We start from the raw sequence: 21,238 nt of genomic DNA on the forward strand, positions 1-21,238 counted from the left end.
TGGCTCCCCAGATCCCGGTCGAAACCGTCCAACCCGTGCTAGTGCGGAAAACGGACGTTAAACGATGATGATGATGATGATACACACACACATATATATATATATATATATATGTATATCATCATCTTCATCATCATCGTTTAACATCTGTTTTCCATGCTGGCATGGGTTGGACGGTTCAACTGGGGTCTGGAAATCCAGGAGGTTGCACTAGACTCCAGTCTGATCTGGCAATGTTTCCACATCTGGATGCCCTTCCTAACGCCAACCATTCCGAGAGTGAAGTTGGTGCTCTTTACATGCCACCGGCACAGGGCCCAGAGGGGCTTGGCATCAACCACGACTGGATGATGCTTTTTATATGCCACCAGCATGGGAGCCAGTTGTGGTAAGGGGGCTGGCATCGACCTCATTCGGATGGTGTTTTTTACGGCATGGGGACCACAACTACAAGTTCCATTTGATTGTGATTTTGAGTTGGCTGGTTATGCGCCTCTGGTATAGGTTACAGCTATGATCTCACTTTATTTTCTGGGTCTTCTCAGTCACAGCATAACTCCAGAGGTCTCTGTCTTTCGTCATTTCCTTTGTGAAGCCCAATGTTCGAAGGTCATGATTCACCACCTCATCCCATGTCTTCCTGGGTCTCCCTCTACCCCGGATTCCTTCCACTGTTTGGGAGTGGCACTTCTTCACACAGTTCTCCTTATCCATTTGTAGTACATGACCATACCAATGCAAACATCTCTCTTGCATGTCACATCCAATGCTTTTTATGTCCAACATTTCTCTCGGGGTGCTTACCCTCTGTCGTGTGTGCACACTGACATTACACATCCAGCGGTTCATGCTAGCTTCATTTCTTTTGAACGCATATATAGGTGCAGGAGTGGGTCTGTGGTAAGTAGCTTCCTTACCAACCACTTGGTTCCGGGTTCATTCCCACTGTGTGGCACCTTGGGCAAGTGTCTTCTACTATAGCCTCAGGCCTTCCAAAGCCTCGTCAGTGGATTTGGTAGATGGAAACTGAAAGAAGCCGTCGTATATATGTATATATATATATATATATATATATATAATATATATATATATATATATATATATATATATATTATATATATATATATATATATATATATATATACGAGAAAGAAGCAACAAGAATGGATTGGTTTTTAGTACAATTGTTTCATACAAAGACAGGCTTTATTACAAGTTGCAAAAATTGCAGCAGATAAAAGTGTCCCGTACTCATCAGCTAAAATACATTTGAGTTCTCTAGACATCTTAGTGGGTGAGGTTATACTCATGAAATATTGGAGATAGTTCCATATATATATATATATGTATGTGTGTGTGTGTTTATGTGTTTGTGTTTGTCCACCCAACATCACTTGACAACCGATGGTAGTGTGTTTATGTCCCTGCAACTTAGCAGTTCAGCAAAAGAGACCAAAAGAATAAGTACTAGGCTTACAAAGAATAAGTCCTGAGGTCGATTTGCTTGACTAAAGGCAGTGCTTCAGCATGGCCACAGTCTAATGACTGAAACAAGTAAAAAAGTAAAGAGTATATGTATATTTATACATTTATTTATTTATCAAGAGTTACCAAAGTGGACTTAGTTTTGTTGTAGCTGCTGTCAGTTGTAGGTGCCACAGTACAGTTCTTAGTACTACTCCACAGAACCTTTCTCGGCAAACTAATTATAGTAATGAATTATTATAAAGTGGAAAACTAAATCTTAGGAAAAAAAAAAAAAATTAAAGCAATTTGTGCTACACTTCTTATCCATTTTTCTTCTCCTGATATGTCAGAATAGAATTTTCCATTATATGTAACCTTTAAGAAGGAATATTAAATAGATGTTTAAAATATATCTTTATTTTTGAAGATTCTTCTCTTATTTTATTGGTTTAAAATGTTTTATTTTAAGATAGTAAGCACAGGTTAAGAATTATATTTTAGGACTGATAATGTCAACATCACAATTTTGAAGCAAAAAAAAAATTCTTTTATTTGGAAAATAAATTTAGAAAAAGATAAAAGAAAATAAAATGAAACTGTCTCATAGTTTTGATATTTGCTAAAATATGACGAGTGTTGATCTTAGTTGCACTGATAGGGTATCAATTTATTGAACATAGTGTAACCAGTATGTAACAAAAGTGTATGATCTTCCTAACAAAAGTGTTTGACCTATATCAGCTCAGTCTACTCAGCTGTAAGTAGATACCATAAAGTAGTTTTATATTGTCAACAATAACAATAACTCTGTATAACTGATGATTATTTTTCATTGAGTTTGCTGTGATTCTGTGATTCTATGGAATTTATCTGTAACTGTGGTTGGTGCTAGGAAGTGTATGTAGCCATAGAAACCATCCCAATGATGACATTTGAGCAGTGGTTCCCAAAGTAAGCAGTATTGATCCCCTGGGGGAGGTGGAAAGTTCGAAGGGGGCATTGAAAAAAAATGGGGTATTGGGGTAGCGATTCATGTAAAACAACAAAATAATGGGTTGATTGGGTTAAGTTTTATTTGCGAAATACAGTTGTTTTGAATTTGCTTCAGAAAGCGGTCTGTGTTTGTGATGGTTAGTTGGGGTGGGGGGCACTAGGAATGTGACCTGGGTGTCAAGGGGGCAGGGGCCCAAAAATGTTTGGGAACTACTGCATTAGAGCTTGACACAGTCCTCTGGCTTTCCAGCTCCTGTCAACCCATCCAACCTAATCCAACATAGAAAACCGATGTTAAAAGGTGATGATGGTTTTGCCAACCCCTGGCCAAAACATACCATCAAATAAAACTGAGGACCAAATGAAGCTGATGCAGGGACAGAGTTTCCTGGTACAACTCACAAAGCTGCTCCAGGAAGGGCAACAGACTGTAAATGAATATGTCATTAAAATGTATTTATCTAGGCACAGGAGTGGCTGTGTGGTTGAGAAGCTTCAACCACACAACCACTCTTGAGCCTAGATAAATATATGGTTCCGGGTTCAGTCCCACTGCATGGCACTTTGGGCAAGTGTCTCCTGCTATAGCCTGGGGCTGACCAAAGCCTTGTGAGTGGATTTGGTAGACGGAAACTGAAAGAAGCCCGTCGTATATACATGTATATATATATATATATATATATATATGATATGCTTGTGTTTGTCTCCCCCACCATTGCTTGACAACCAATGTTGGTGTGTTTATATCACTGAAACTTAGCAGTTCGGCAAAAGAGACTGATAGGATAAGTACTACGCTTACAATTTGTTCAACTAAAAGCAGTGCTGCAATCAAATGACTGAAACATGTAAAAAATAAAAAGTGTAACCCATGCTAGCATGAAAAATCAGATGTAAAAACAAACAATTCTGATTGCTTGCAGATAATATAATATTTCTCCCATCACACTTTACATTCTGGGTTCAAATTCCCCCTAGTGGCGTCCTTGGCAGATTCATTTGTATACATACTTTAACTTTCCTTTGCAGCACTTGTTTGCTGACCTATATTGGATCTTTTGCATTGAAGCATGGTTGAAAATTATCAGTTTATGCTATAGAAAAAGTCCTAAGGAAAAATCAGTGAATGTGTAGTACCCAAAAATAGTAAAATGTAGTTGGCAAAAATGTTAATCAAACAGACCGAATTAAAGTTTTTTTTATTTTGGGTAAGAGTTTTGAAGTGGCCAGTTTTAGTTGGAATAATTATATGAAAAAGAGCGCTCATGTGAAAACAGAGGCAAATTGTAACTCGCAAATAAATACTGCTGGCAGTACTGTGCAAGCAGTCGATATGAGCTTGCCACAGCTGACAAAGTAAAGTATTGATTTTTTCCAGCTGGGTGTGTGTCACGTTTTTTTGTGGCTCAAGCCAAATCCTAGGCGAATTGAGAGTAGTCGATTTATGTTGGGGACATGGAATTTTGAGGAAAAAATTATAAGAAAAAGCATTCTAAGTCAGAGAGCACACGTCAAATTTGGTGAAATTCAGTTGAAAATTGTAGAAGTAGAAGTGGTTCACATAACACACAGACAGACAGACAGACAACTTACATTTTAATATATAAGATACATATTTATTACCTTCTGTGCGATGATATATGCATTCCTTTTACATGAGCAAATATATGGAAGTATGGTGTTATATAAAATTGTTGACTCGAATTCGATGTTTGTTTTTTAATCAGTGTTTTTCTTTTTTTATCTGTCTCAGTTTCATTTGAGCACTTCTTTTTTGCAGTCCTATAAACCCTTTTGTCTCCATAAAAAGAAGCAAAAACTATTTCTTGTTTTGTGTGTGTGTATATATATATATATATATATATATATATATATATATTAATATCATTAATAGTTAGGGAATATAATAATTCCAAGCCAACAGGGAAAAAATTCAATTTAGCACACTAAATCAAAAATTCACAATATATTTTTTATATATATATAGAATTTAGAGACAAACCGCTATATTATCGATTTATATATTTAGTCATGAAACGTGCGTAGTCTATATAATGTTTGATTTGTTTTGTGATTTTAAAAATAATAATTATACTATATTTAATTAATTTGTATGAGGTTATTATAGATAATATCGTTTCAGTATTGATTGAATAACTAAATGGCTGTTTGTCTCTAAATTCTCTCTCTCTCTCTCTCTCTCTCTATATATATATATATATATATATATATATATCATCATCATCATCATCATTGTTTAGCATCCGCTTTCCATGCTAGCATGTGTTGGACGGTTCGACTGGGGTCTGGGAAGCCAGAAGGCTGCACCAGGCTCCGGTCTGATCTGGCAGTGTTTCTACAGCTGGATACCCTTCCTAACGCCAACCACTCCGTGAGTGTAGTGGGTGCTTTTTACGTGCCACCTGCACAGGTGCCAGGCGAGGCTGGCAATGGCCACGATCGGATTGGTGCATTTTACGTGCATGGAAGCCAGTCAAGGGGGCACTGGCAATCGGCCACGATTCGGATGGTGCTTTTTACGTGCCACCGGCTCAGGGATCACAACTGCAGTTTCCATTGATTTTGATGTCGGTGTACTTGACTCAATGGATCTCCTCAAGCACTGGGTCGAAATGGTGTTTCTTCACTTGCCACCTGCACAGGAGTCAGTCCAGCGGTCCTTGCAACTGCCGGGTGCCAGTCATAGGATTGGTTCAATTTCGATTCCAATTTCGATTGCCTCAACAGGTCTTCACAAGCAGAATTTAGTGTCCAATGAAGGGAGGTTGGCATGGGTGCCTGTTGTTGGATGAGGTTCGATTTTGACTTCGCTTGCCTCAACAGGTCTTTGTGTGTCCAAGGGAGGAAAGACATGCTTAAGTGGGCTGGACTCACTTGTCCTGCCGGGTCTTCTCACGCACAACATATTTCCAAAGGTCTCGGTCGCTGGTCATTGCCTCGGTGAGGCCTAAAGTTCGAAGGTCGTGCTTCACCACCTCGTCCCAGGTTTTCCTGGGTCTACCTCTTCCACGGGTTCCCTCAACTGCTAGGGATTGGCACTTTTTCACATACCTATCTTCATCCATTCTCGCCACATGACCATACCAGCGCAATCGTCTCTCTTGCACACCACAGCTGATGCTTCTTAGGTCCAACATTTCATATATATATATACTAGCAGTATCGCCTGGCGTTGCTCGGGTTTGTAAGGGAAATAACTATATAAGCATTTTTAGAGAGTTATAGCCAAAAAATAGCAAAAAAATGCATTAAAAATGGAAAAAAAATTATGGTAAATTTTTTTTTAAATCGTTGACTCATCATAGACATTTTTAGAGAGTTACTTCCCTTATATAATAGCGAAAAAATGCATTAAAATGGAAAAAAATTATGGTAAATTTTTTTTTAAATCGTAGAATCATCGTAGACGCGCGCTAATACCTAGAAGGGCTCGATATGAATCACGACTATAAGATACCCGGTTTTAGTTAAACTGCACTGCAAAATGTGGGAGTAGTTAGGAATCTAAATCGTAGGAGACAGGCACACAACTTCACTTTTATATATAAAGAAGATATATATATAATGGGTTGCTGTATAATATCCATCTATCAAATCTGTTCTCTAGGCATTGGTCAGTCTGGGATGACAGGAGAAAAAACAGTCCCCGAAGGTGCAGTGCAATGGGACTGAACTCAGCATCACCTGGTCGAAAAGCAACCTTCTTAACCACACGCCCATACCTTCAGTAATAAATAAATGAACATGACATCTGAATAATATGAGTCTAGAAGTGAGAAATTGTAACCCTCATCTTTTACTGATTGCTCCAGCTGGGGATGAACAATGAGCCATTAAACTTGACATAAACCCCAGCTCTGATACGAAATTATAGAGATGTGACATTTTAATTCCCTTTGAAAGGGTGAAATTAGGGAATATTTTTGGGGTCTGATGTTTATCTGCCTGCTATATTTTTTGGTTTGTGTGTTTGTTTTTGTGAGATAGAAGACATGGCTGTTTTGTGGATGGCCGGGTGGTGGGTGATGGTGGTAATTGTGGGTGGGATGGATATTCTAAATTGTATCCCCACCCCGACCCCTTGCATAGTTATACCCTCCACCTCTGTTCTGTTGTATTTGTGTCTAGACCCAAATGTTTGTTCTCCCGATTTTGGTTTAACAAGATTTAATCACTCTAACAGGAAGTATTTAATATTGAGTGAACAAATAGTTACACACACACAAACACACACACACACACACACACACACACACCACACACACACACACACACACACATACACATACAGACATGAATGTATGTACATCTCTATGTATATAATATACATAATACAGTCCTCATATATATATATATATAATATATATATATATATATATATATATACATACATACATATATATGTGTGTGTATATATATATATATATGGTATTGTTAATATTACCGGTTGTACGAAAAGAATAGGATATATATTTATTATTTAAAGATATTGTATGTTTTTTAATATTTGTTTTTAATTATTCTATGTCTATATATACTATATATATGAATATATATATATATATATGAGTGTATGTGCATGTATATATATATGTGTGTATGTATGTATATATATATATATATGCATATATACATATATTTATGGATATATATATATATATATGTATATATGGATATATACATATATATATATGTATATATGGATATATACATATATCTATGGATATATATATATATATCTATGGATATATATATATATATGTAAATGTATATATATATGTATATATATATATATATATAATATATATATATCTATGCATGTATGTATATAAGATAATAAATGAATATACACACAGTGGTTCAGTAATATATTTTTTTCTGTTCCATTCTTTCCGCAAAAATATAACACAGTGAAAAGAAGCGAATGAGGAATTAAAAAAAAAAAGAAAGACCCAAACAAACAACAAAAAAAGTAGATGGTTTGTGCCAGTGGCTGTTATTTAGGTTGGACAATATATAATCAGACGGAATAAAAGGAGGACAAAAATACCAAAAAAAAAAAACCCCAAACAACCCCAAAACAAACAAACCAGATTGTGTATTGTGTCCCCCCCTGCACCCCCATCTGCCGTCTTCACCTTGTCCTCCTCCCCACCTCCTTTTCAGCATATGGTATCTTCCATCAACAATATTATCTTTTTAATGTAAAAGTTCCTTTTGAATTGTCTCTGGACAAATTTAATTTCCTATTCATACAGCAATTTCAGTATTTTAAGATGTAATAATGGTGCTGCCCTCTGTAGAATAGAGTGCGGCTGGGTGGGTGTTGTGTGCATGCGTGTGTGTGTGTGTGTGTGTGTGTGTGTGTGTGTTGTGTGTGTGTGTGTGTGTGTGTGTACGGTGGTGGAGGGTGGTGATGCGAGGGATGATGATGATGATGATGAGGGTGATGATGAAGAAAGAAAAATAATAAATATAGAACATCCACTTATTATCTAATTTGGAAGTTTGTTCTGATACACACACACACACACACATATACATATTTACAAACATACAAACACTCACATACACACTTACATATACACAGATGCACTCACACATCCTATTGACAGCTAATAAAGACAGAGCCCTCTCTCTATAAACATGGTTGGGGTACTTGAGCTAAAAGGGGTACCCTTTGGGTGGTGGCAGATGTTAGACAATACAACCCTGATAGTTTCTGGCAGTGTCTTCAATGACATTGACCCGGGTCAACTTGTCTCCCCACCCCTTAATTGTAAAATGCTTTCATTACCACAGGCTTCCAACCAGTTCTTAACATAATCTGTGTTCCCTGGAGGGATCTGTTTATATACACATAACTATATATATGGGGTAGTATCAAAAGATTCCCAGATTAGTTATGTTTACTGGGGCCAGTGACAGTACTTCCTGATTGGCACCTGTGCCAGTGGAACCTTCAAAGGGTCATTCGAGTGTGATTGTTGCCAGGGCTGCTGACTGGCTCCCATGCCGGTAGCATGTAAAAAGCACCATTTGAGCGTGGTCATTGCCAGTGCCACCAGACTGTCCCTTGTGCCGGTGGCACATAAAAGTACCCACTACACTCCTGGAGCGGTTGGTGTTAGGAAGGACATCTGGCTGTAGAAACTTTGCCAGATCAGACTGGAGCCTGGTGTAGCCTTCTGGCTTGCCAGCCCTTAGTCAAATCGTCCAAACCATGCCAACATGGAAAGCGGATGTTAAACAACGATGATGACAATGATCTTGATGAACTCCTTTACCTAAGTTGTAACATCATCTCCTTCAAAATAGTTACCTTTTGCATCAATACACAGGTCCCAGCGTTCCTGTCACTTTTGGAATCTGGCCTGGAAGTCATTTTCCGTATGCAAGTTGAGGACCTTCTGTGATTCACTTCTAGATTTTGACAACAGTGTTAAAACAGTAACCTTTGAGCAGCATTTTCATCTTGGGGAAGAGATGGAGGTCTCTGCAGGTGCTAAATCTGGCAAACAGGGCTGGTGTGCAGGTGGTACCATGTTGTTTTTGGTGAAAACCTCTCAAGTGAGGAGAGCTCAGTGAAGAATCTAATTCTCCACACTCCACCGATGCAGTCACTGTCACCGAATGTCCTCCTTCAAACACTTCCAAACATTACAGTAGAACTCTCAATAGAATGGTCTGGCTCTCAATGCACAATACCACATTTCCTGAGGTGACACTCGGGACAAGGCTTCCAGGTTTAATGCAAAATTTTCCTAAGGTGACACTCATGAGAAGACTTCCAGCTCACACTTCCAGGGATGTTCTACCTCTTTTGCAGTGCTTGTACTACTCAAAACATTGCATACAACCCATTGCCTTATCACCATAAGCTTGCCGAAGCATGCTCAATGTGTCTGTAATAAACTTTCCATGTTTAACACAAAATTTTCCTGAGGTGACGCTCATAATAAGTCTTCCAGGTCACTCATCTTCTTCCGGGTCACTCATTGTCTTCCGGGTCACTCATCATCTTCCGGGTCACTCATCGTCTTTCGGGTCACTCATCGTCTTCCGGATCACTCATCGCCTTCCAGGTCACTTGTCGTCTTCCAGGTCACACTTCGTCTTCCAGGTCACTCGTCGTCTTCCGGGTCACTCATCGTCTTCCAGGTCAACATCGTCTTTCGGGTCACTCATCGTCTTCCAGGTCACTCATCGTCTTCCAGGTCACTCATCGTCTTTCAGGTCACTCATCGTCCACCACGGATGTAATTTTTTTACTAGTTTCATCTTATCTTTTTGTCTTCCCTCCATGTTGCTATATGAACACTTAAGGTGGTTTTAGAGTTGGATCATGGCTGCTATTTTCAGCACGGTGGTATCTCATAGATACCCTAATTTATAATTTTATATAATATATATATAAATGACGCATAATTGTCTTGTTTAAAAGTACCCTTCAATCATTGGGCAATATGCTGTGCTTGAGAAGACCTGTTGAGTCAAGTCAAATCATTGTCATGGCTTATGTCAGTGCCGCCTGACTGGCGCCCATGCCAATGACACATAAAAAGCATCCAGTACACTCTGAGAGTGGTTAACATTAGGAAGGGCATCCAGCTGTAGAAACCTTGCCAGATCAGATTGGAGCCTGGTGCGGCCATCTGGCTTGCCAGTCCCCAGTCAAACCGTCCAACCCATGCCAGCATGGAAAGCGGACGTTAAATGATGATGATATATATTTATGTGTGTGTCTTTGTGTCTATATCTGACCCCACCTCTATCTCTGCCTGACAACCATTGCTGGTTTGTTTACATCCCGTTGACTTACCATTCAGTAAAAGAGACTGTTAGAATAAGTACTGGGTTTGATTTATTCAACAAAAATTCCTCAAGGCGGTGCCCCAGCATGGCCTCAGACTAATGCCTGAAACAAATAAAAGTCAAAGTATAAAAGATATATTTACTTTACTTCTTACAGCAGGTGGAAGTTGCTGGAATAATAATGATGCAGTACCAGGCAGTGGCTCTCATGGCTTCTGATCTTAACTGATTGGAAGTGTTATCATGTACATTGTTTTGTCTTGGTATAAAAGATGGGCTACAGCAAATATTCTGCTCAATACCACAGATTTGCTTGTCAGTTGCTTGACCTTAACCAGTTGAGCATGTCCCTTAGTGGCTGACGATATGTGCATCTCTGATCACGAGCAGAAGTAGTGGGGGAGCATCATAGCCATGTGTTGAGAGGGATTCTTTGGGGTTTGAATAATTCACCTCTGGAAACATGGGTGGTTTTTTCAACATCCTTAAACAACCCTTATTCAGGGACCGTTTGAGCGGGATGGGCTACTCAACCTGAAGAAAATTCTAACTGGGCCCCACCTGCAAGGTCATGTGCTGTTTATCTTGATATGAGATCACCATGTCGCGCACATATGGTTGTGATGCATGTGCCTGGTGTACCTTTATCAGACGAGTAGTCATGATGGGTATATTGGGCTTCGTATATTTTACCCCAGTGTCACTTTGATGGCATGAACTGCTCTCTCACTCAATAATAATAAAAATAATAATAATGGGATGGGCAAAAAATGTTTTTTTTTTTAGTTTAAGGAACTGTCAGATCCCAATTAAAGAACTCCAAAAGAGACAGGAGGAAGTCCTTAATAGACTGACTGATACTTTTAATAGTTGTGAAAGATAAAGAATCTGGAGATAAGGAAAACACTTTAACTTCCATAATTAAAGTAGGTCTTGTGTGTGTGTGTGCGTGGGCCTGTGTCTTGAAGGTGTGTTTATCTGTGTGTTTATATGCATGTGAATATTTTTATACATGTGTGTATGTGTGTGTGTGTGTGTGTATTCTTGAATATACATGTGTGTCACTACCATCATCATCATCATCATTGCATTTAACATCCATTTTCCATGTTGGCATTGGTTGGACAGATAGAATAAGTGTGTGTATGTATGTGTATTGTATATGTATATATGTGTGCATGTGTATGGCTATGTATGTATATATGCTTATACATACATACAAACATATGCATATATATATATTATATATATATATATATATATATATACATATACATATACACTTGTCTGTATGCATGCATGTATTAATGGGTTTATATGTGTGTGTGGGTGTGTGCATGCAGGTGTGTTTATACATGTGTGTATATGGGTGGGGAAGTGATGAAAGAAAGGACTGCAAATGAATCAGAGATAGGAGAGAAAAATGTTTGTGTGTGTGTATATATATATATGTGTATATATATAAATATATATGTGTATATATATATATATATATATATATATATATATATATGTGTATATTTATATATGTGTGTATATATATATATACATATATATATATTTATATATGTGTGTATATTAATATATGTATATATATATATATTTATATATGTAGGTCTGGTGAGATAGCTGAAAGGTAGGTCTGGTGAGATAGTCGAGATGCTTGAACGGAGATGTGTGGATATATGTTGCATGCAAGAAATAAGGTGGAGAGGAGGATCAGCTAGGTTCCTCACAGGCAAGGAACGCAGGTACAAGATTTTCTGGGCAGGGAGCACTGACGGGGTTGGTGGCGTGGGTATACTTATCGCTGAGAAATGGGTAGATAAAGTAATTGAGGTAATCAGAGTAAGTGACAGAATACTTAAGATTAGATTAGTGCTTCATCATAGTTTAGCAACCATTATATCAGCCTATGCTCCTCAGTCGGGGCTACCCGATGGACAGAAAGACCGATTCTATGACACTCTACTGCAGACTACCTTATTGACGAACGACAGAGACCTTATCTTTGTGGCTGGTGACTTCAATGGTCACGTTGGACGACATGCTGGGGGCTTCCATGGCGTACATGGAGGCTATGGCTATGGCTCCCGCAACGAGGAGGGAACCAGGCTGCTGGAGTTCTGCGATGCAAATAATCTTATGATTTGCAACACTAACTTCAGGAAACCTACCAGCCACCTAGTCACTTACCAATCGGGCCAACATACCAGCTAAATTGACTACATCCTTACAAGGCAAAGGGAGAGATGGCTGCTTATAAATGCCAAAACCTTCCCAGGTGAAGAATGTACCCCACAACATAGACTGGTAGTTAGTGACTTTAGGATCAGGACTAGGAGGACAACCAGAAAACGACAAATATGGAGAAGAAGGATCTGGAAGCTTAAAGATCCTGCAAATGGACAGAGATTTAGGGACATATTACTTGAAGCCTCTGACGAAGTAGAAGGGGATAGAGCATCACAGGGGGTAGAAGACAGCTGGACGTTTCTAAGGGACAACCTGCTGAGAGCCACTGACCAGATCTGTGGCTGGTGCAAAGTCCCCTCTCGACCTAGAATAACGTGGTGGTGGAACAATATTGTAGACAGGGCTATTAGAGAAAAGAGACAGGCTTGGAAGGTCTGGAAAAATGGGGGTAGCAGGGAATTGTATCAGACTGCCAAAAGAGAAGCTAGGAGACAGGTTTATTTAGCCAGAGGGGAAGCAGATAAGAAAAAATTTGCCAATGTTCTGCGCCGTGAGGACCAAAGACTGGAGGTGTTTCGTGTTGCAAGACAGTGTGTGAGAGAGAATCGTGATGTGGTAGGAGAGAAGTGTGTTCGCATGGAAGATGGTTCACTTGCGCTAAATGAGGATGCAAAGAGAGAGGTTTGGAGATGCCACTATGAAAGGTTGCTGAATGAAGAAAATGAATGGGATAAAGAGAGTCTGCCGAATGTTGACCCAACAGAGGGACCAGCTATCCGAGTTGATAGTTCTGTGGTAGCTAAGGCAATTAGAAGCATGAAGACAGGGAAAGCCCCAGGCCCATCAGGAATCACTGCAGAGATGCTCAAAATGTCTGGTAGTGTCGGCTATAGCCTAGTCACCCATATAGTTAATCAGGTGATACACAAAGGGGTCATACCCAATGACTGGTGTAGCAGTATAATAGTCAACTGCTACAAAGGTAAAGGTGATGCCCTAGATACAAATAACTACAGAGGTATCAAGCTGTTGGACCAGGTGATGAAGGTTACGGAGAGGGTCATAGCCCAACTAATTAGAGAGAGAGTTAGTTTAGATGAGATGCAGTTTGGGTTTGTGCCAGGGAAAAGTACTACTGATGCTATATTCCTGGTAAGGCAGCTGCAGGAGAAATACCTAGCCAAGATAAGCCCCTGTACCTGGCTTTTGTTGACATGGAGAAAGCCTTCGACAGGGTCCCCCGATCCCTTATCTGGTGGGCAATGAGAAAACTAGGGATAGATGAATGGTTAGTGAGAGCTGTGCGGGCCATGTATAGGGACGCCGCTAGTAGGGTGAGGGTTGGAAATGAGTACAGTGAAGAATTCCGGGTAGAGGTAGGGGTCCACCAAGGCTCAGTACTCAGCCCCCTCCTATTTATCATAGTCCTCCAGGCAATAACGGAGGAATTCAAGACAGGATGCCCTTGGGAGCTCCTCTATGCTGATGACCTTGCTCTAATTGCTGAGTCGCTATCAGAACTGGAGGAGAAGTTTCAGGTGTGGAAACAAGGATTAGAATCGAAGGGTCTCAGAGTCAATCTAGCTAAAACCAAAGTCGTAATCAGTAGGAAGGTAGACAAATCACAAACACCTTCAGGTAGATGGCCCTGCTCGATCTGTAGAAAAGGTGTAGGTAGAACTCTATAAGATGCACCAAGTGTAAGCTATGGACACATAAGAGATGCAGCAATGTCAAAGGAAGGCTAACTAGGAAGATGGTTTTTGTATGTGGCAGATGCTCAGGAACAATAAACACTGAAAATGCTCTGAGACCAACTTCCGTCACTTTCCAGGGAGAAAAACTAGAAATAGTTGATAGTTTCCGTTACCTAGGTGACCAAGTCAGCAGCGGGGGCGGGTGTGCTGAAAGTGTAACTGCTAGAGTAAGAATAGCTTGGGCAAAGTTCAGAGAGCTCTTACCTCTGCTGGTGACAAAAGGCCTCTCACACAGAGTGAAAGGCAGACTGTATGATGCGTGTGTACGAACAGCCATGCTACATGGCAGTGAAACATGGGCCGTGACTGCTGAGGATATGCGTAAGCTCGCTAGAAATGAAGCCAGTATGCTCCGATGGATGTGTAATGCCGGTACTCACACTCGGCAGAGTGTAAGTACCTTGAGAGAAAAGCTGGACCTAAGAAGCATCAGTTGTGGTGTGCAAGAGAGACGTTTGCGCTGGTATGGTCATGTGGCGAGAATGGATGAAGATAGTTGTGTGAAAAAGTGCCACACCCTAGCGGTTGAGGGAACCTGTGGAAGAGGCAGACCCAGGAAAACCTGGGACGAGGTGGTGAAGCACGACCTTCGAACTTTAGGTCTCACTGAGGAAATGACTAGAGACCGAGACCTCTGGAAGTGTGCTGTGCGCGAGAAGACCCGGCAGGACAAATGAGTCCACAACCCGTGGCCTTCTACATGGGATGGAGCCAGCCTACGTATGCATACCTTCCCTTCTTGGACACAAAACTCTACTTGTGAAGACGTGTTGAGGCAAGTGAGGATCAGAATCGAAATCGATCAATGGAAATTGCGGATGTGCTACCAGTGCCGGTGGCATGTCGAAACTCTGCTTGTGAAGACCCATTGAGGCAAGTGAGGATCAGAATCGAAATCGATCAATGGAAATCGATCAATGGAAATTGCAGATGTGTTACCAGTGCCGGTGGCATGTAAGAGAACTTTCCGTTTCGCGACCGTTGCCAGCACCGCCCCGTTTCGTGTCCGTTGCCAGCCTCGCCTGGCCCTCGTGCCGGTGGCACATAAAAAGCACCATCCGTTCGTGGCCGTTTGCCAGCTCTGTCTGGCACCAGTGTGGGTGGCACGTAAAAAGCACCCACTACACTCACGGAGTGGTTGGCGTTAGGAAGGGCATCCAGCCGTAGAAACACTGCCAGATTTGACTGGGCCTGATGAAGCCTTCTGGCTTCACAGACCCCAGTAGAACCGTCCAACCCATGCTAGCATGGAAAACGGACGCTAAATGATGATGATGATGATGATGATGATGTACATAATATGTATATATATATATATATATTTATATGTGTATATATATATATATATTTATATATGTGTATGTATATATATTTATATATGTGTATATATATGTATTTATATATATATACATATATATGTGTGTATATATATGTGTATATATATATATATGTATATATATATATACATATATATATATACATATATATGTGTGTATATATATGTGTATATATATATATATTTGTATATATGTATATATATATATACATATATACATATATGTGCATATATATGTGTATTATATATATATATATATGTACATATGGGTGTGTATATAAATATATATGTACGTATATATATATATATATATATATATATATATATATATATACATATCTATATGTGTGTGTGTGTATGTGGAGCTGAAGAAGAAGGCAACGGAGAAAAAAGGTTGAACTGCTAACATGGAGGAGATAAACTACAGACATTAAAATATGATGCAAAAATAAATAATTGAAATTAAGATTTTTGAAATTTCCTTGAAGATAAGGAAGTGTGTTTGTGAAATGGAACAGAGATACGGAGTTTACCCAGTGAAGAACTTTTGGAAACGCTCTGTGATGATTGTCTTGTAGACATTGGTTGATGCCAGACTGTGGAATCATGTCAGACACCAGTTGTTGTAATATCTGAGATAAGGCGGAATGGTAATAGCATCTGTTGGGAAGATGTTCCTCTTCTTCCACCACCACCACCACCACCACCACCACCACCACCACCATCATCATGTCTATGATCATAATTTTCTTCTTCCTTTCCTTCCATTTCTTCTTCTTCTTCTTCTTCTTCTTCTTCTTCTTCTTCTTCCTTCTTCTTCTTCTTCTCTTCTTCTTCTTCTTCTTCTTCTTCTTCCTCCTCCACTTCTTTTTCTTTTTCTTTTAAAAAGAGTGTGTTAAAAGATGGAGCAAGATGTTGAGATATTGATCTGGTTGTGTAGCAATTTGCCGGTGGCATGTAAAAAGCACTACCTGAACGTGGACAATGCCAGTAACCCCTGACTGGTTCCTGTACCAGTGGCACATAAAAAGCACTTTTCAAATATGGTTGATGTCAGTACTGCTTGATTGGCCCCCATGCCAGTGACACGTAAAAAGCACCCACTACACTCTCAGAGTGGTTACTGTTAGGAAGGGCATCCAGCTGTAGAAACTCTGCCAGAACAGATTGGAGCCTGGTGCAGCTGCTGGCTCTCCAGACCTCAGTTAAACTGTCCAACGATGATGATGATGGTGGTAAAATTAAGGAACAACCAAGCACTGAGGTTGATACCAGCAATAAAATAAAGTACCAGACCAATAAAGTACTGAGGTCAATAAATAAAAAATAAAATAAATGTGCCCTTTTAAAGCCTAGCCAGGCTCATGGGCCCGGTTTCCCAGTTTCTATGGCGTATGTGTTCCCCAGCTGGACGAGACACCAGTCCATCGCAGCATTACTCATTTTTGCCAGCTGAGTGGACTGGAGCAACGTGAAATGAAGTGTTTTGCTCAAGAACACAACGTGTCACCCGGTCCAGGAATCAAAACCACAATCTTGCGATCATGATGCTGACACCCTAACCACCAAGCCATGTGCCTCCACAATGAGGTCAATGATAACCATAAAATAAGTATCAGCTGCATACTGAGGTTGATCATGATCATCATTTGTCATCTGTTTTCCATGCTGGCATGGGTTGGGCAATTCGGCAAGAGCTGGGAAGCTGGAGGGCTATACCATGCTCCGATTGTCTGTTTTTGGTATGGTTTATATGGCTGGATGCCCTTCCTAATGTCAATCAATTTACAGAGTCTCCTGGGTGATTTTTGCATGACATCAGCACAGGTAATTTTTATGTGGCACCAGCATGGGCGTTTTGTTACTTATGTGACACCAGCACAGATGTGGCAATGGTACAAGTGTCTTTTGTGTGACACCGGCACAGATGCATTTTACTCGGAACCAGCATGAGTGCTTTGTACGTGACACAGGCATGGGTGCTTTTTATGTGGCACCAAAACAGGTGCTTTTTATGCAGCATCAAGAACACAACATACAGCTCGGTGTGGGAATCGAACTCAGAACCTCATAATTGTGAGCCCTATGCTACAAGCTAATGCATGATTAATTGGTAACAATGTGAACAAATGTTACATTTGATGGAGTATCCTGAATACTGAATGGTTAATGGTAGTTGAGAGTGATGGGCTTGGCATGGCTGAATATATCATCATTTCTCTCTCTCCTGGTTTGATAGGAATACACTTGCCAAGAGCTTAGAGTGACTTGGTAACATGGCACAATTAGTAGAGTATTTGATAGAACACCTTTGCAGTATTTTTTCTGTATTTCTGTACTGTGAGTTCAAACCTCACTAAGGGTGACTTTCCATTTCATATTTTCTATACAAAAAAATTACCAATTCAAAGTGGTGGATTGATTGTCAGAACCTTTTGGATGGGATTCGAAGTCTTGTGGTGATTAATCTAACTTTTTGTATTCTGTCAGCAAATTCTTGTGATGACACTTGTGCCATACTGTAGCATCCTTTGCCATTTTCCATGGGCAGCATTGGTGGAGTGGAGGTTGGAGACTTGCATGTATGGGCATTGTCAGTCTTTCACAATGTAAACCCTGCCTCACCTGGTTTGCACATATATGTATAAGTGCATGGTAACCTTAACCAAAGGGGAGGAATGCAGTCCTTAGTATGAGGTGAAATTGCTCTCAAATAAAATGTGACCCTTCATGTTAATCCTATGACACGAAGGCCCATTAGAAGCTGTATCTTTCAATGAATTTTGCATATATAGACACAGGTGTAGCAGTGTGGTAAAAAGTTTGCTCCCCAGCCACATGGTTCTGGGTTCAGTCTGTGTGGCACCTGGAACAAGTGTCTTCTATTATACTCTCGGGCCCACCAAAGCCTTGTGTGTGGATTTGGTTGATGGAAACTGAAAGAAGCCCATTGTACTTATATATACTTCTTTACTGCCCACAAGGGGCTAAACATAGAGGGGATAAACAAGGACAGACAAACGGATTAAGTTGATTACATCGACTCCAGTGCGTAACTGTTACTTATTTAATCGACCCCGAAAGGATGAAAGGCAAAGTCGACCTCGGCGGAATTTGAACTCAGAACGTAATGGCAGACGAAATACCGATGAGCATTTTGCCCAGTGTGCTAATGATTCTGCCAGCTCACCGCATATGTGTATCTATGTGTGTTTTTGTGTCTGTGTTTGTCCTCCGCCACTGGTTTATAACCAGTGCTGGTGTGTTTAGATCCCCATAACTAAGCAGTTCAGCAAAAGAGGCTGATAGAATAAGTACCAGACTTTTAAAATAAAAAAAAGGCATTGTGGGTGGGGAGGGTGTCTGTTCATTTGACTAAAAACATTCTGACTGAAATATATAAAAGATAAAAAGATACACATCTGATACTTTGGTTCTGAAAGTGCCATCAATCCCCAGATTTAGTTGTTTCTCACCAAAACCATGAAGACTTTCACTAAAAGAATTGAGGAACGTTGCTAAACCGAAAAATGCCATCAATATTCTTCTTAATTCCTTTGCAATTCCATAAACCCTCATTCCTTTTCTAATTTTCACTCTGCGATGATTGCTTTCACCTCTTCCGACTCGTTTATTTTGCAGCCCTTCACCAATGTTTTCTTCTCTGTTTGTACGGAATGAAGTTAGTGTAAATATTTCCTCAGGCTTCTCCTAATTATTCTCTTGGCTAAGGCCTACTTATTTATGAATGACAACACTGATAATTAAACCAACTTCTGTCTAGTGACATACGCAGCTAAGCATCAGTGTGTGTATGTGTGTGTGTGTGTGTGTGTGTGACTTTGTGTTTGTGTGCGTGTGTCAGTGTGTTTGTTGTGTGTGTGTATCAGTGTATTTGTTGTGTGAATATGAGTGTGTGAGCGTGATTGTTGTGCGAATGCATGTGTGTGTATGTGTGTATATATATGTGTGTGTTTATATATACATATGCTTGTGTGTGTATATATTTATATATATGCGTGTGTGTGTGTGTATATATGTGTGTGTATGTGTGTGTATATATATATATATATGCATGTGTCTGTATATATGTGTATGTGTGTGTGTATGTGTGTATATATATGTGTGTGTGTGTGTTTATATATACATATGCTTGTGTGTGTATATATTTATATATATGCGTGTGTGTGTGTGTATATATGTGTGTGTATGTGTGTGTGTATATATATATATATATATGCATGTGTCTCTATATATGTGTATGTGTGTGTGTATGTGTGTATATATACGTGTGTGTGTGTTTATATATACATATGCTTGTGTGTGTATATATTTATATATATGCGTGTGTGTGTGTGTATATATGTGTGTGTATGTGTGTGTATATATATATATATATGCATGTGTCTGTATATATGTGTATGTGTGTGTGTATGTGTGTATATATATGTGTGTGTGTGTTTATATATACATATGCTTGTGTGTGTATATATTTATATATATGCGTGTGTGTGCATGTGTGTGTATATATATTTATACATATGCATGTATGTATGTGTGTGTGTGTATGTGTGTGTTTCCGTGAATGAATGAGTTTGTAAATATGTATGTGTGTGAATGTGAGTGTTGAGTGTATGAACATGATTGTGTGAAGGCGTGTGTGTGTGTGTATGTCTATATATATATATGTGTGTGTGTGTGTGTAGATATATATATATATAAGCGTATGTATGTGTGTGTATGAATGCAGGTGTATGTGCATGTATAAGTGTATGTATGTATAGGTGCATGTGAATATGTTTGAGAGTGAATGTGGGTGTGTATGAATACGTATGTGTGAATGTGTCTGTGAGCGTATGCACGCATGCGCATGTTCGTTGTGCATGCATGAGTGTATGTATGGGTAGGCGAGTGCATGTGTGCAGGTGCTTTTCTAAGTGCATTTGCGAAGGCATGACTATGTTCATACGTGCAAGTGTACGTGTGCGAGTGTGTGGATATATGTCTGTGTGTGTGTGTGTGTGTGTGCATGGATGTATGTATGTGTGCGTGTGCATAAGGAGGGCATTTGAAAAAAAAAGTGTATTCTTTGAATAAGAAATTATGTCGAACAATAGGCTGGTGTATGTATTTACACACACACACACACACACACACACACACACACACACATAAACTCTGTATCATACATGTACATACATACATTTATAATTAGATATGTTTTTAAGTGTATGTTCTTGGCATACACAAAAGCTGAACCATGTTTATGACTGTATACATGTGTATACATACATATCTATACATGTTTGTATATATATTTGTATGCATGTATGAATGTATGTATGTATGCATGTATATTTGCATATGTGTATATTTGTATGTCTGTAAATTTGTATGTATGTATGTGTATGTATGTATATGTGTATGTAGTATGTATGTGTGTATGTATGCATATTTGTATGCATATGTGTTTGTGTGTGTATATGTATGTTTGTGTGCATGTGTGTATGTATGTATATTTTTATGTGTATGCGTTTACGTGTGTGTATGTATGTTTGTGTGTATGTAATATGTATATGTGTATGTATATTTCTATGTGTATATATTTCTAAGTATGTGTGTTTGTGTGTGTATGTGTCCATGTATGTATGTA

General features: G+C 39.4%; 1 protein-coding gene and 1 long non-coding RNA gene across 3 annotated transcripts in view; one reads left to right on the plus strand and one right to left on the minus strand.

Annotated features, from left to right (window-relative positions):
- The window catches only part of LOC118766799, a 21,997-nt gene extending 1,240 nt beyond the window's left edge, over positions 1 to 20,757 (minus strand). Inside the window, exons 1-3 of the long non-coding RNA XR_005002714.1 lie at positions 20,731 to 20,757; positions 11,578 to 11,583; positions 8,590 to 8,593 (exon numbers count right to left, since the gene is read on the minus strand). This is a non-coding gene — a long non-coding RNA (uncharacterized LOC118766799). The remainder of the gene's footprint in view (positions 1 to 8,589; positions 8,594 to 11,577; positions 11,584 to 20,730) is intronic.
- The window catches only part of LOC115220910 (WW domain-containing oxidoreductase), a 447,478-nt gene that overhangs the window by 113,746 nt on the left and 312,494 nt on the right, over positions 1 to 21,238 (plus strand). The gene's annotated exons all lie outside the window — the stretch shown is intronic.

Source organism: Octopus sinensis, linkage group LG17 (assembly GCF_006345805.1).
Source record: "Octopus sinensis linkage group LG17, ASM634580v1, whole genome shotgun sequence".
Lineage (NCBI taxonomy): Eukaryota > Metazoa > Mollusca > Cephalopoda > Octopoda > Octopodidae > Octopus > Octopus sinensis.